The sequence below is a fragment of the Muntiacus reevesi genome, chromosome 2 (genome assembly GCF_963930625.1).
Source record: "Muntiacus reevesi chromosome 2, mMunRee1.1, whole genome shotgun sequence".
Taxonomy (NCBI): domain Eukaryota; kingdom Metazoa; phylum Chordata; class Mammalia; order Artiodactyla; family Cervidae; genus Muntiacus; species Muntiacus reevesi.
This window is the reverse complement of record NC_089250.1, coordinates 234,455,641-234,469,996: the sequence shown is the minus strand read 5'-3', so window position 1 is coordinate 234,469,996 and position 14,356 is coordinate 234,455,641.

Below are 14,356 nucleotides of genomic sequence, written 5' to 3'. Positions count from 1 at the left end.
AGGACCAGGCATGGAACCCGTGTTGCCTGCCTTGGCAGCAGATTCTCAACCACTGAACCACCGGGGAAGTCCTAGATATATATTTACTGTAGGCTTTTGATAGTAAAGAAGTTCTCCTATTGTGTGTGCTAAGTCACTCAGTTGTGTCCGACTCTTTGTGACCCCATGGGCTTAGACTGCCAGGTTCCTCTCTCCATGGAATTCTCCAGGCAAGAATACTGGAGTGGATCGAAAATTTCCACTCCAGGGTATCTTCCCAACCCAGGGATTGAACCCACGTCTCCTGCATCTTCTGCATTAGTAGGTGGATTCTCTATCACTGAGCCACAGTTTGCTAAAAGTTTTTCTGCCCCTATTACTTATTTAGATTATTATACATTTTTATCTGTTAGTATAATGAATTATGTTAGATTTTCTAATTTTTAAAAGCTGTATTTTTAATTTTTAATGAAGTATAGTTTTAAAAATTATTTTGTTATTGTTATTTTATTTATTTTTATTTTTTGACTGTGCCATGTGGAATGTGGGAAGTGGAATCTTAGTTCCATGACCAGACATCGAACCCATGCCCACTGCAATGGAACTACAGTCTTAACAACTGGATCACCAGGGAAGTTTCTTGAAGTATAGTTGATTTACAATATCATGTTAGTTTCAGGTGTATAGCACAATAATTCATATATATATACATACACACTTACATATATGCTTATGTATATATATGTATATTCTTTTTCAGATTCTTTTCCCTTGCAGATTATTACAAAACATTGAGTATAGTTCCCATCCTTGTTACTTATCTATTTTATAGATAATAGTGTGTATATGTTAATCCCAACCTTCTAGTTTATCCCTCTCAGATTTTCTAATGTTAAGCCAACCTTGCATTCCTGGAATAAACTTTGCTTGGCTATAATATTAAACATTTTATGCATGCTAGCATTTGGTTTGTTAATATCTCATTTAGGATTTCTGTAGCTTTAGAAGTCAGTTTGATGTATAATTTTCTTTTTTTTCCCTGCCCTTGTCTGGTTTTCATTTTGAAGTTATATTAATCTCATGAACTGAAACTCTCATAAAGGAGAGTTCTTTCTTCTTGTTTCCCACTTTAGCTGTTTATAACAGTTAGACCTAATCTCTTCTAGCTTCAGTTTCCTAATTTGGAAAACGGAAATGCTAACTTCATATATATATATATAAAGTGAAGTTTCTCAGTCATGTCCAACTCTTTGCAACCCTATGGACTGTAGCTTACCAGGCTCCTCTGTCCATGAAATTTTCCAGGTAAGAATACTGGAGTGGGTTGACATTTCCTTCTCCAGGGGATCTTCTCGACCCAGGGATCGAACCCAGGTCTCCCGCATTGCAGGCAGACGCTTTACCATCTGAGCCACCAGGGAAGCCTGAGCCACAAATTAATTGATTTTTTGGCAGCACTGGGTCCTTGTTGCTGTGTGTGGGCTTTCTCTAGTGGTGACAATTCTCTAGGGTGCTATTCTTCATGCAGTGGGCGGGCTTCTCATTGTGGTGGCGTCTGTTGTTGCAGGGCCTGGGCTCTAGAGCACTCAGACTCAATAGTTGCAGCTTGTGGGCATAGTTGCTTTGCAGAATGTGGAATCTTCCCAGATCAAGAATTGAACCCATGTCCCCTGCATTGACAGGCAGATTCTCAACCACTAGACCACCAGGAAAGTTTCCATAGAGGTATTTTGAGGATTAAAAGAGTTAAAATAAATAAAGCACTTAGAACAGTGTCCAGAACACAATAAGAAGTCTTTTGGTTTTAGCTATCATTGCTATTATTCTACTCACTGAAATTGTATAGGAGAGGGCTGATGTGTTCCTGAAGGTTGGGTAAATCAGCTAATATTCTTCTTTACTTTAACTTATTCATTTTCAGTTTTTTTGAGTTGCTTTTGTTGAGTTACATTTTTCTAGTAGTTTGTCCATTTCATCTATATCTTCAAGTGTACTGATCTAACGATTATAATATACTCATATTGATGTTTGGTTATTGCTTTATCTGTGTTTATGGCTCATTTTTCACTGTTAATATCGCTTTTGGGGGTGTTGGATACTTAGCTCATTCAGTTTTACATTTCATATATATATGTGTACATATTTGCTTTAATCATACTCTATAGTCCTGATTGGTAGTGTTTTTCATTGTTACCGAGTTTTAATTTCCATTATAATTTCTTACTTGGTCCATGAATTCATTATATTTATAAATTAACATTTCCAAGCATATAAGATTTTTATGATTTTTTTTTGTTACTGAATTTTAATTGTGTTGTCATCAAAGACCACAGTCTTTGTAATTTTACTGTCTCTCAATATCCATAATACATTTGTTTGTTTTATATAATCCCCCTCTGGAATGTGATTTTCATGAAGAAAGGAATTTATTCATGTTGTTATCCTGTCTCCAGTATTTAGAATGGTGTTTGGCACATAGCTGTAGTCAGCATTTGTTGAATGAAAACAACCCTGATAGTAATGTCTGGTGATTAGAATCTGTTTCTTCTAGGCAGCCTTTCTGGGCCACTTAGGAGATGCTGCAAATTCTCATAGGCTCCAATCCACATCCATAAACTTGGCTCCATGGCTTATATCCATGCGTGTGTGCGTGCTCAGTCACTCAGCTGTGTCTAACTCTTTGTGACCCCATGGACTATAGCCCACCAGTCTCCTCTGTCCATGGAATTTCCCAGGCAAGAATACTGGAGTGGCTTGCCATTTTCTTCTCTAAGCAACCTTCCCCACCCAGGGATCAAACCTGAGTCTCCTGCGGCTCCTGCAGTGCAGGCAGATTCTCTACCACTGAGCCACATGGGAAGCCTGGCTTATATCCATATGTGTCTGATAAATAGTGAAAAGTCTTAAGCTTTAAAGTTCTGGAGACCTAAAGTATAGCATGGTGACTCTAGTTAATAATACTGTATTATGTACTGAAAATTTGCTAAGAGAGTAGATTTCAAGTTTTTTGACCACCTAGACAAAAACTGGTAATGAATATGCTATTTACTTGGTTATGGTAATCATTTAACAGTGTATACTTATCAAAACATTGCGCTGTATAACTTAAATATATAGAATTTAAATTTGTCAGAAACCAAGTAGAACTTAGAAGGCTATGTCTACTTCCAAATTGATTGAGTCTGATCGATTTTCAGCACCTGGGCCCTGGTATGACTTCTGCCCACAGATGAAGAGGTTAACCAAAGGAGAACTGGGAATTCATATGAAAAGGTTTTGTTTTCCATATTCAATGTTCTCCACGAAACAATATTCATGCACTCTGTCAAGCAGTTATAGACTAGAGACAGCTAGCCATTACTCAGCTTGGTGTATCAAATAGATATTTTTGAAAATCTACAATCTTTGAAAAATTTTATTCTTCAGACAACTTTGGCTTTGAGAACTCTGTATATCTTAGAAGCAGTTTCATAATGTCAGTAGTTTCCCGTGATTGATAGTCACAGCATACTGAGCTCACAGAGACATTAAAAATGTGACATAGAAAAAGGGGAAAAAAAGCACTTTACAATATTGGATTCTGTAGCAGTAAGTAATCTGTTCTTGGCTTTCCTTCCCTCTTTGGAGGGTTTTCCTCCCCCCTCCTCTTCTGAAAGGTCTGTGTTTTATTACATTCTAGTTTTGGACATACTAATAAAAAAATATTTTTCTGTGCTTGCCAGAATCCTAGTTCTCAACATAAACAGAATTATTGAATAAGTGCTGTAATTCTGATTCTTTTTGGAATACCAAAGCCCCAAATTAAAAGGGCAGAAACAAAAAAGTCATCAAGAGGTAGAGGCACCAGGTTAGGACCCTGACACTGACAGGTCTTTCCTGGGGCGTGGTGGGGATACCTGTGGCCATATATTTCACAAAGACGGAGGTGCTTCCGATACTGGGTGGGGTGGCTGAAGGTCAGGGCTGAGTGACAGGGAGAAGTGAGATGGTCTGAGGATCATTTCTGGAACCCAGGGAAGATATTCTTTCTGAATGTGGAAGCAATTTATTATTTTCTCTAATTAGAGAGTCCTGTGAATAAGTTACATAGGACAACTCTACGACAAATAGACCTGGGAATGTAACGGCTCATCATAGAAATTTATTTCTTGATCAATAACTATCTGGGGTTGGTGTTCGTGTTGACAGGGCATCTCTGACAAACTCACTCAGGAACCCAGATTCCTTCCATCCTGTGGTCCATCCTCCAACTATCCTACCATGTCCTCAAACACAGGGCTCCAAAAGCAGGGTTATTTGATATGGCAGACCTGGATTTGAGTCTTACTGGAGTCATTTTGCAGCTGTGTGCCCTTGGGTAGTTTGTTCAATCTATGTCTTACTTTCCTCTTCTGGAAGATGAGGGTAATTATGGTTCCTCAGGTCATTGTGAATGTTAAATAAAAGTGATGACTGTCACTTTATAAATATTCAATAAGTGGTAGTTCTTATCCTTATTTTTGAACAACAGCTTACTCCACTTCCTGGTAGAGTATAATTAAATGCTTTGCTGTTGGGCTTAAATCCCAGCTCTGCTGCTTATTAGCTGTCTAATTTTGTATCAATTACTTGACCTCTCTGTCCCTTAACTTCTTCTTTGTAGAATTAGGACAATAACAATATATATCTCCTAAGGTTATTGTGATGACTAAATGATTTAACACTTGTGAAATCACAGGTGCCTAGACTTAATGAAACTCAATAAATGATGTCAATAATTATTATTTTGATACACTGTTACCCAGCCTCCAAGGGGTATATTTACATTAAGAAACCATTGTTATAATAATATCCACATATTAAAGCATTCAGCAAATATTGAACATTGGTGAACCAAATTCTGGGCTAGGCCCTGAGGATGCAAATGGTGAATAAACCCAACATGTTTCCTGTCTTCTTGGATCTCATGATGAGTTTGCTAATGTGCGTGCTAAGTGGCTTCAGTTGTGTCCAACTCTTTGCGACGCTACAGATGGTAGCCCGCCAGGCTCCTCTGTCCCTGGGGTTCTCCAGGCAAGAATACTGGAATGGGTTGTTCTGCCCTCCTCCAAGAATCTTCCTGACACAGGGATTGAACCTGCATCGTTTATGTCGCCCGCATTGGCAGGCGGATTCTTTTCCACTAGCATTACCCGGGAAGCCTGAGTTTGCTAACAGATACTTTCTTTTTCGAGGAGTCTCTGCAGTGAACATTTTAAACATGTTATCTAATTTTATCCTTTACAATACTTCTATGAAGTTAGCTATTATTGCCTTTATTTTTTAGAGAGGTAAGAGGGTTAGAGGATGTAAATAATTTGACCAGGGTCACAGAAGTGGCAAATGGTAGAGATGGAATTGGAAACTATGTCCCTCAAACTCAAGTGCCAGTGTTCTTAACAACTGTGCTGGGCTGTCAGATCTGGCCACACAAAAAATTTGCCTGGCAAAATATACACTGTTTAATGGGCAGGTGGGTTGGAGGCAGCAGGGAGGAGGGAGGTGAGGCTGGCCTCTGTGCCTCTCTGGGAATTCAGTTCCATCGCTGGACCATTTATGACAGCAAATGCCCTCTTACTTGGATGACTTCAACCATCCCCCAGGTTTAGAAAACATGTAATCTTATCAACCAAGTTCTGGTTCCCATCTGCGGGAGAGCTGGGCTTTTCAATTTAACCACTGGCTTTAAAAATGGGGAAAAAAATAACACAAAGAAATCTACTGTCTCTACCCTTCTTTAAAATGATGAATGCTTTTTTAAGGCAAATCCATCATTGGTCACTTGAGGGAGGAAATGTCAAGAAAAGTTATGGTTTGTTAGCTTTTACTTCTTGACATTATACAAGAAAGTAATTGAAGTACAACAAATGCCATGTTGTTTTACCTCATCTATTTATATAGCCATCTGACAAGATGAATATATATGTTACTGTGGATTTGAAAAAAAAGTGACACTGGCTCTATGATTCCTTCTATTGTCTTATCAGTGCTGATCAAATGTGCCTTCCTTCACGGCAGAGGAATTGATATTCTTTCGTGTAGATTCCTGGATATTACACAACTGAACTCATTTTGCCCTCTCAGCCCCATTAGCCTCTTATCTCAAATTCTTAGAGCTTTAACATGGATGTATAATAAAACATGCACAAATTCAATTCAATACAACAAATATTTATTTAGCACTCATTGTGCATGAGATACCATGCCAAATAGAGATGCCATTAATTCACAATCTGTGATAATTCAAATGCAGCCCAGGCTAAATGTTACCACTGTACCATTCATGAAAAAAAAAAAAAAAAAGAGTCTGCTAAGCAAATCAACGAGGTATATCTTACTATATTTCATGCTATGCTCCTGGAAACTAATAGGTAAATCAGATTTTAAATGCACAAGGAGAGCTTAGTATTCAAAAAATTTTATAATAATGTTTATGGATAATATATAGTCACTGACAAATAAGGATTTTAAGTTGTAAGTTTAAAAAGCGAAAGACCACTTTATTGAGGGATATTGTGTGACTAGTACAATGGAATATCCCAAGGCTTGTTTCTATGACAGCCATGATCTCTTGTGGTTGGGTAGTCTGGTTGTCAAGCAACTTAAATAGAAGAGACATGCTAAATTATTATTTTTCTTCTGAAAGGTGTCAGCCACAAAACAAAGGTATAGAGCTGCTTATTCTTCAGTAAAGATCGCTTCAGTTCTCAACACAGATTTCTGGGGGGAAGAAAAGAGTTCTTATAGAAGAGTTAAATATAGTTCTATTAAACTATATTTAATAGAAAGAGGCAGGGTGAGCTTTCAGTGTATCTTAACCTTTTAATTTTGCTGAAATCGCCTTAGAAAACCAGCTGGGATCTCAAGAGAGTGATTCAGGAGGTATAACATTAAGAATCATGAGACACATCTCTCGTGGAAAGAATATAGTTAAAATGATGTTACTTGGTGGTTTGGTTATTCTGTTTTTTACAGCTCCTTTCTTGAACCTGGACCCTTTGTTCCTGTTTATCTATAAATGGGTTGATAGATCTGCTTCCAGAGAAGTTGGATTAAGGACCGTCATTCATATAGCAGTACTTTGTACTAAGGATCTGGGACTTGCCTCCCCCAAAGATGTCTGGCTTTGCCCTCAGCTTCTGGAAAGTAATCTTTATCATACATGAGTGAAGTGTCTTTGGCTAGGGTGGGGGCTGGTCGTGCCAGAAAAACTAACCATGTGATTTATGGTGGGAGTTTGGGTCACGTGGTGTCAGTTGACGTGGAGATGGAGTTCAACAACTGGGAAATCAGGACTATGCTATGAAGCTCCAATAAAAACTTAAAAAAATTTTATTTATTTTATTTTTGGTTGTGCTGGGTCTTTGTTGCTGTGCGTGGGCTTTCTCTAGTTGTGGTGCTTGGGCTTCTCATTGCTGTGGTTTCTCTTGTTACAGATCATGGTCTCTAGGTGTGCAGGCTCAGAAGTTGCAGTGCAAGGGTTTAGCTGCCCTGTGGCACGCGGAATCTCCCCAGACCAAGGATTGAACCCATGTCTCCTGCAGTGGCAGGTTGATTCCTAACCACTGGACCACCAGGGAAGTCCTCCAGTAAAAACTCGGAACACCAAAGCACAGGTGAGCCTCCTCGCTTGTCACTAGACTGAGTGTTGTGATATATCAATCCTGGGAGGGTGATGCATCCTGACTCCATGGGAGAGGACAACAGAAGATTCGTACTTGTCACCCTCTTAGACTCTGCCCTGTGCATCTATTCCTTTGACTGATGTTCATCCTTTCCCTGTAACAAACCGTAACTGTGAGTATAACAGCTTTTGAGGAGTTCTTTAAGTCCTTCTAGAGAATTACTGAAACTGAGACTAGTTTTGGAAACCCATTCTCTCCCCACCTCCCAGCTTGTGATTGATATCTGGAGTGAAGGGAGTGTTGAGGGGACTGTTCCCTCTTTCTGTTGCAGTTTGAATGTGCTCAGTCATGTCCGACTCTGCGATCCCTTGGACTGTAGCCCACCAGGCTTCTCTGTCCATGGGATCCTCTGGGCAAGAACACTGGAGTGGGTTGCTATTTCCTTCTCCAGGGGATATTCCTGACTCAGGGATTGAACCCGGGTCTCCTGCATTGTGGGGATATTCTTTTTCACCAGAGCCACCAGGCAAACCCAGCAGTTTGAATAACTACAGTTAAGTACCAACTGAAAGGGTCTATGGACATGCTAATGTGTCCAAACATGAAGAGCAATGATATCACACCTCAAATCTCCCTCCAGCAAGAAAATTCACTTGGAGGTACTTGTAAAAGAGTCTAAACTTGATATGCTTAGAAAAACAGCGTTAGACCTCTTTTTATGCAGCTGTTTGTTTGATATGTAAACGATCTTAATGATTTTGTATGACTTCAGGGCTTGCAAACTTGAATACCTAAGGGCCCTAGTAGGTAACCTAAAAAAGTGAAGCACTGGGTGAGACCTATGGTGAACTGAGGAACATTTGTCCAATCTCAAAGCATTCAGGCTTAACAAAAAATTTTAAACACAATAAAGCTGTAAAAAAATGTCTGCAAAAGGAGTTGGTCCATAGGCCACCAATTTGCCCTTTCTTTATAATTCAGGTTAAAGGTTCCAGCTGCAAGTTGCCTTTTTTTTTTTTTTTAATAAATTAATGTTATAAGACCATTCAAAATTTCTATTTCCATCTCTTTTTAAGTTAGTTTTTGTTGAAATTTGTCCATTCAACTCTTTTGGAATAGCTTATTGGCATAAATTTGTTCGTAATATCCTCTTATTTTTTCTTGATGCTTATAATAATCTGTATTAATGCCTCATTTTTTATTTCTGACTTTGATTATTTGTGCCTTCTATCTACTTTTCTCAGAGTCTTATTATGCATTTATTAATTTTAGAGGTTTCTCCAAGAATTAACTTTTGGTTCTGGTCTTATTATTTTTTTGTTAAGATTTTTTTTTTAATGTTGACCATTTTTAAAGACTTTATTGAATTTGTTACAATATTGCTTCTGTTTTATGTTTCAGTTTTTCAGCCATGAGACATGTGGGATCCTAGCTCCCCAACCAGGGATCCAACCCTCAGCCCCTGCACTAGAATGCAAACTCTCAACCACTGGACCACACAGGGAAGTCCCTTGGTTTTCTTTATTCATATTTCTTCACTACTTTGGTAATTCTATTTTTGTATTTCTTTATACCTACTTTATTTTTCTATCTCATTGACATATAGCCCTTTAATTATCCATCTTTCTCTTTTTCTAGTAGAGTTATGAATTTTTCTTAAACCATGGCTTTATTTGCAACTCATAAATACATATGTCTATACATAACTAGTTTATTGTACATTAATTTAAAATTAATTAAAAATATATGAATCTTCCTCTATAATTTTTTACTTATGAATTACTTAGAAGTATATTACATTTTTTCCAAACTTGTGGATTTTTCTAGATTTTATGAGCAATTAAGTTTTAGGGTCAGTAAACATACGCCAATGGTTTCAGTCCTTAGAAATTTTTTATGACTTGCTTTATGGAACAAGCAACAATATTTATAAATATTCCATATGTTCTTGGAAATAATATATGCATTTTTATAGTTACTGATGGCAATTGTCTATAGATATTCAATAAGTCACCTTTGTAATTGTATTGGTCAAATCTTCTAGATCTTAAATGATTTTTGTTGGTTCTATAAAGAATCACTGAAATCTCACACTGTGTTTCTGCTTTTGTCTCTTTTGTATCTAGTCCATTTTTGTCTTATATATTTTGAGATTATTTGATACACAAAAATTTCTTGTTACTGTATCTTAAGGATGAATTGAAAAATGTCTCATTAGGATAAAGTCTTTTTGCAGTGAAGTTATATATGAAAAGTGAAAGTGTTAGTCGCTCAGTCATGTCCAACTCTTTGAGACCCCATGGACTGTAGCCCACCAGGCTCTGCTGTCCATGGGGTTCTCCAGACAAGAATACTCGAGGGGGTAGCCATTTCCTTCTCCAGGGGATCTTCTTGACCCAGGGATTGAACCTGGGTCTCCTGCATTGCAGGCAGATTCTTTACTGTCTGAGACTCAAGGTAGCCCAAAGTTATACATACCAGCTTTTAAAAATTTAAAGTTTATATAGTATATTTTCTTCCATTTTATTTGCAATGTTATGTTTTAGATATCTCCTTTGTAAATGACTTATAATTTAAAAATATCCTGTTGATACAGCTAGGTATAGATTGTAGCTATTGGTATTTTAAGGACTTTCAATTTATTAATAGAAGTGACTCTTTTCATACACTAAAAAATATGTCCATATAAAGAAAAATAAATATAAAATGTTTTATCTAGGATAAACAACAAGGTCCTACAGCGTAGCACAGAGAAGTATATTAAACATCCTGATATAAACCATAATGGAAAAGAATATGAAAAAGAATATATATATGTATGACTGAGTCTCTTTGTGCTAATTTCTGCTATACAACATTATAAATAAATCATACTTCAATAAAATAAGAAAAGAAGTATCCTGTTGACAATGCATGTCGGTTAATTGGAATGATTGTTATATCCATGGAGTTCTTCCCTGGTGGCTCGGTGGTAAAGAATCCGCCTGCAATACAGGAGAGAGATTTGATCTTTGGGTTAAGAACACCTGGAGGAGGAAATGGCAACCCACTCCAATATTCTTGCCTGGGAAATCCCGTAAACAGAGGAGCTGGTGGTCTAGAGTCCATGGGGTCACAGAGAGTCAGACATGTCTGAGCATGCACGCCATGCTGTTTCATTCATATTTAATGTAATTATTGACATTTTGAGATTTGTGTTTAAATCTACAGTCTTCTTATGTCTTCTTTGGTGTTTCATTGAGCTGCAAAACTGGGTGATTCCAAGAAGGAGAGTGGGTGGGGTGGGGTAGAAAGGAAATTGTAGGGAGCCAGGAAGCTTAAGTTTTAGGCATTCTCATAGCTTTATGACTTTGGCCAAGTCATTTATATCTTCTTTGGACATTTTTGCTTTTTCTCTTATAAAGAAACTGGATTAGAAAATGACTGACTTTTCTCTACTTACAGATTTAATGGTAGAAAGAAAGGCATTATGACAAGGGTAGACGAGAAGGGGAAATTCTATCTCTACTCTGGGGCGGGGGGTGAGTTTGCACACTGATTTTTTAGTTTTGGTTCTCTGAAGAAATGCTAATGACTAAAACAGACATATAAACACAGCTATAATTGAAGTAAGCTTTGCTAGTTCATTATCTTTGAAAGGAATTTAAAATGCTCTTTCCAATTGAAGACAGAAATTTTCCAAATTTTTTTTTTCGAAGAATGATGCCTCACAATATGTTAAGAAGCTTACCTTTCACTACACACATGGCAGACATTTGTAACAGCAGAAATTATCCTCTATGTAAATATTGTCCAGTAAATTAATCAAACTTCTACTGAGAACTGATTAAATACCAGGTGCTTAGTTAGATGCCTCAAAGATGAAGAGCAGATGGTTCCTTGCCTCGGGGAGTTTTAATCTGGAGATGTTGAATGGAGAAACATTTAGGTCTTACCGGAAAAACAAAGTATTTAAAATGAGGGAATTTAGTGCAAAAGGTAGTTATACAAATGATGGAATTGTTGAGAAGCCGATAGGGGGAGAGTGTGGTGACCCAGGAAATGATGTGGACCTGCTACTGTGGTTTTCTAGAGGCATGGAGAAAGAAATGGTCTATGGTAAGTGAGGGGGAAATGCCAGCATTTCCCTGGAAGTTGGTGGAAATAGGACTGAAAGGCTCAGAGTAAAGCAGAAAACCCACTGGATAGTGTGCCATGGGAAAGTTTTGTAAACAAGAAATGTGCTAGTAAGAAATGCCTGGCGCTGCCTCCTCACCTTGCCAGGGGTAACTGTAGGAGACCCCGTAACAGAACTGAGCTTAACCATAGCAACAGGGAAGCGAGCACTCTGAGAACATAAAGACTGGAGGGCGAATCAGGCAGGTATAATGTGTGCAAAAATTGAAGGGTTGGAGGAACAACTTTGAAAGTCTCTCCTGCAGAGTTATGAAGATGCTTGACGGAAAATGGCATCTCCAGGGGCAAAGGAGATGAACAGTCAATGAGTATTACTGTGTCTGGACAATCAAAAGAAATCAAGGATAGATGAGATCAGTCACTCTCAATAACAAGGCACAACTACTTGTCCATTTTTGCCCGTTTTGGAACCCAAAAATCCAGTGTGAAGCCAATTCAAGAGGAAGGATGCTTTGATATCATGCAAGTATATTCAGTAATGATTCCTCCAGGTTTTCTCCAAATGGATTTGTAACCATTTATTGGAGTAACTACAATGGGGGAAGGGGAAGGGACTGTTGGAGGGACACAGGCTTCCTTCCATCTTACAGTGACATCTGGAGACCAAAGTGTCATCAAGACCTCCAGCCCTCCCCATTAGATTGGGAGCATAGGAGACCCAGTTTGAAGTCTTGGCTATAGTCCACCTCACAATCCACAAGGTCTGTGGATTCAGTCAATCATCACATTCCTGGTTTTCCTTCTTTCTTTCTTCCTTCATTTGTTTTCTTTCTTGAAGCAGACTTGATTTACAATATTATATTAGCTTCAGGTGTATAGCACTGTCATTAAGATTTTTATAAATTATACTCCATTTAAAAGTATCATAAAACAGTGGCTATATATTTCACTGTGCTGTACAATATATCCTTGTTGCTTGTCTATTTTATACATAGTAATTTATATCTCTAAATCCCCTATTGTTTTCTTGCCCCTCTCTTCTCTCTCTCCACTGCTTAACCACTAGCTTGTTCTCTATATCTGTGAGTCTGATTCTGTTTCGTTATATACAGTGGCTTGTTCTGTTTTTTTAGATTCCAAATACAAGTGATAACATAGAGTATTTGTCTTATTTCACTAAGCATGATGCTCTCTAGGTTCATTCATTTTGATGTAAACAGCAGAATTTCATTCATTTTTTACAGTTGAATAGTATTCCACTGGGTTTCCCTGGTGGCTCAGATGGTAAAGAATTCACCTGCAATGCAGGAGACCTGGGTTCAATTCCTCTGTCAGAAAGAACCCCTGGAGAAGCAAATGGCTATCCACTCCAGTATTCTTGCCTGGAGAAATCCATAGACAGAGAAACCCAGAGGACTACAGTCCATGCAATTGCAGAGTCAGACACGACTGAGCAACCAACACTTCACTTTCATTATTCCATTGTATACACATCCATACATTCATCTTTTTAATCCATTCATCTGTTGATAGACACTTAGATTGCTTTCAGTTCAGTTCAGTTCAGTTCAGTCGCTCAGTCATGTCTGACTCTTTGCAACCCCATGAATCACAGCACGCCAGGCCTCCCTGTCCATCACCAACTCCCGGAGTTTACTTAAACTCATGCCCATCGAGTCGGTGATGACATCCAGCCATCTCATCCTCTGTTGTCCCCTTCTCCTCCTGCCCTCAATCCCTCCCAGCATCAGGGTCTTTTCCAATGAGTCAACTCTTCGCATGAGGTGGCCAAAGTATTGGAGCTTCAGCTTCAGCATCACTCCTTCCAATGAACACCCAGGACTGATCTGCTTTAGGACTGGTTGGATCTCCTTGCAGTCCAAGGGACTCTCAAGAGTCTTCTCCAACACCACAGTTCAAAAGCATCAAGTCTTCGGTGCTCAGTTTTCTTCACAGTCCAACTCTCACATCCATACATGACTACTGGAAAAACCATAACCTTGACCAGATGGACCTTTGTTGGCAAAGTAATGGCTCTGCTTTTTAATATGATATCTAGGTTGGTCACAACTTTACTTCCAAGAGTGAGTGTCTTTTAATTTCATGGCTGCAGTCACCATCTGCAGTGATTTTGGAGCCCTCAGAAATAAAGTCTGACACTGTTTCCACTGTTTCCCCATCTATTTCCCATGAGGTGATGGGACCAGATGCCATGATCTTAGTTTTCTGAATGTTGAGCTTTAAGCCAACTTTTTCACTCTCCTCTTTCACTTTCATCAAGAGGCTTTTTAGTTCCTCTTCACTTTCTGCCATAAGGGTGGTGTCATCTGCATATCTGAGGTTATTGATATTTCTCCCAGCAATCTTGATTCCAGCTTGTGCTTCTTCCAGCCCAGCGTTTTTCATGATGTACTCTGCATATAAGTTAAATAAGCAGGGTGACAATATATAGCCTTGATGTACTCCTTTTCCTATTTGGGACCAGTCTGTTGTTCCATGTCCAGTTCTAACTGTTGCTTCCTGACCTGCATACAGGTTTCTCAAGAGGCAAGTCAGGTGGTCTGGTATTCCCATCTCTTTCAGAATTTTCCACAGTTTATTGTGATCCACACAGTCGA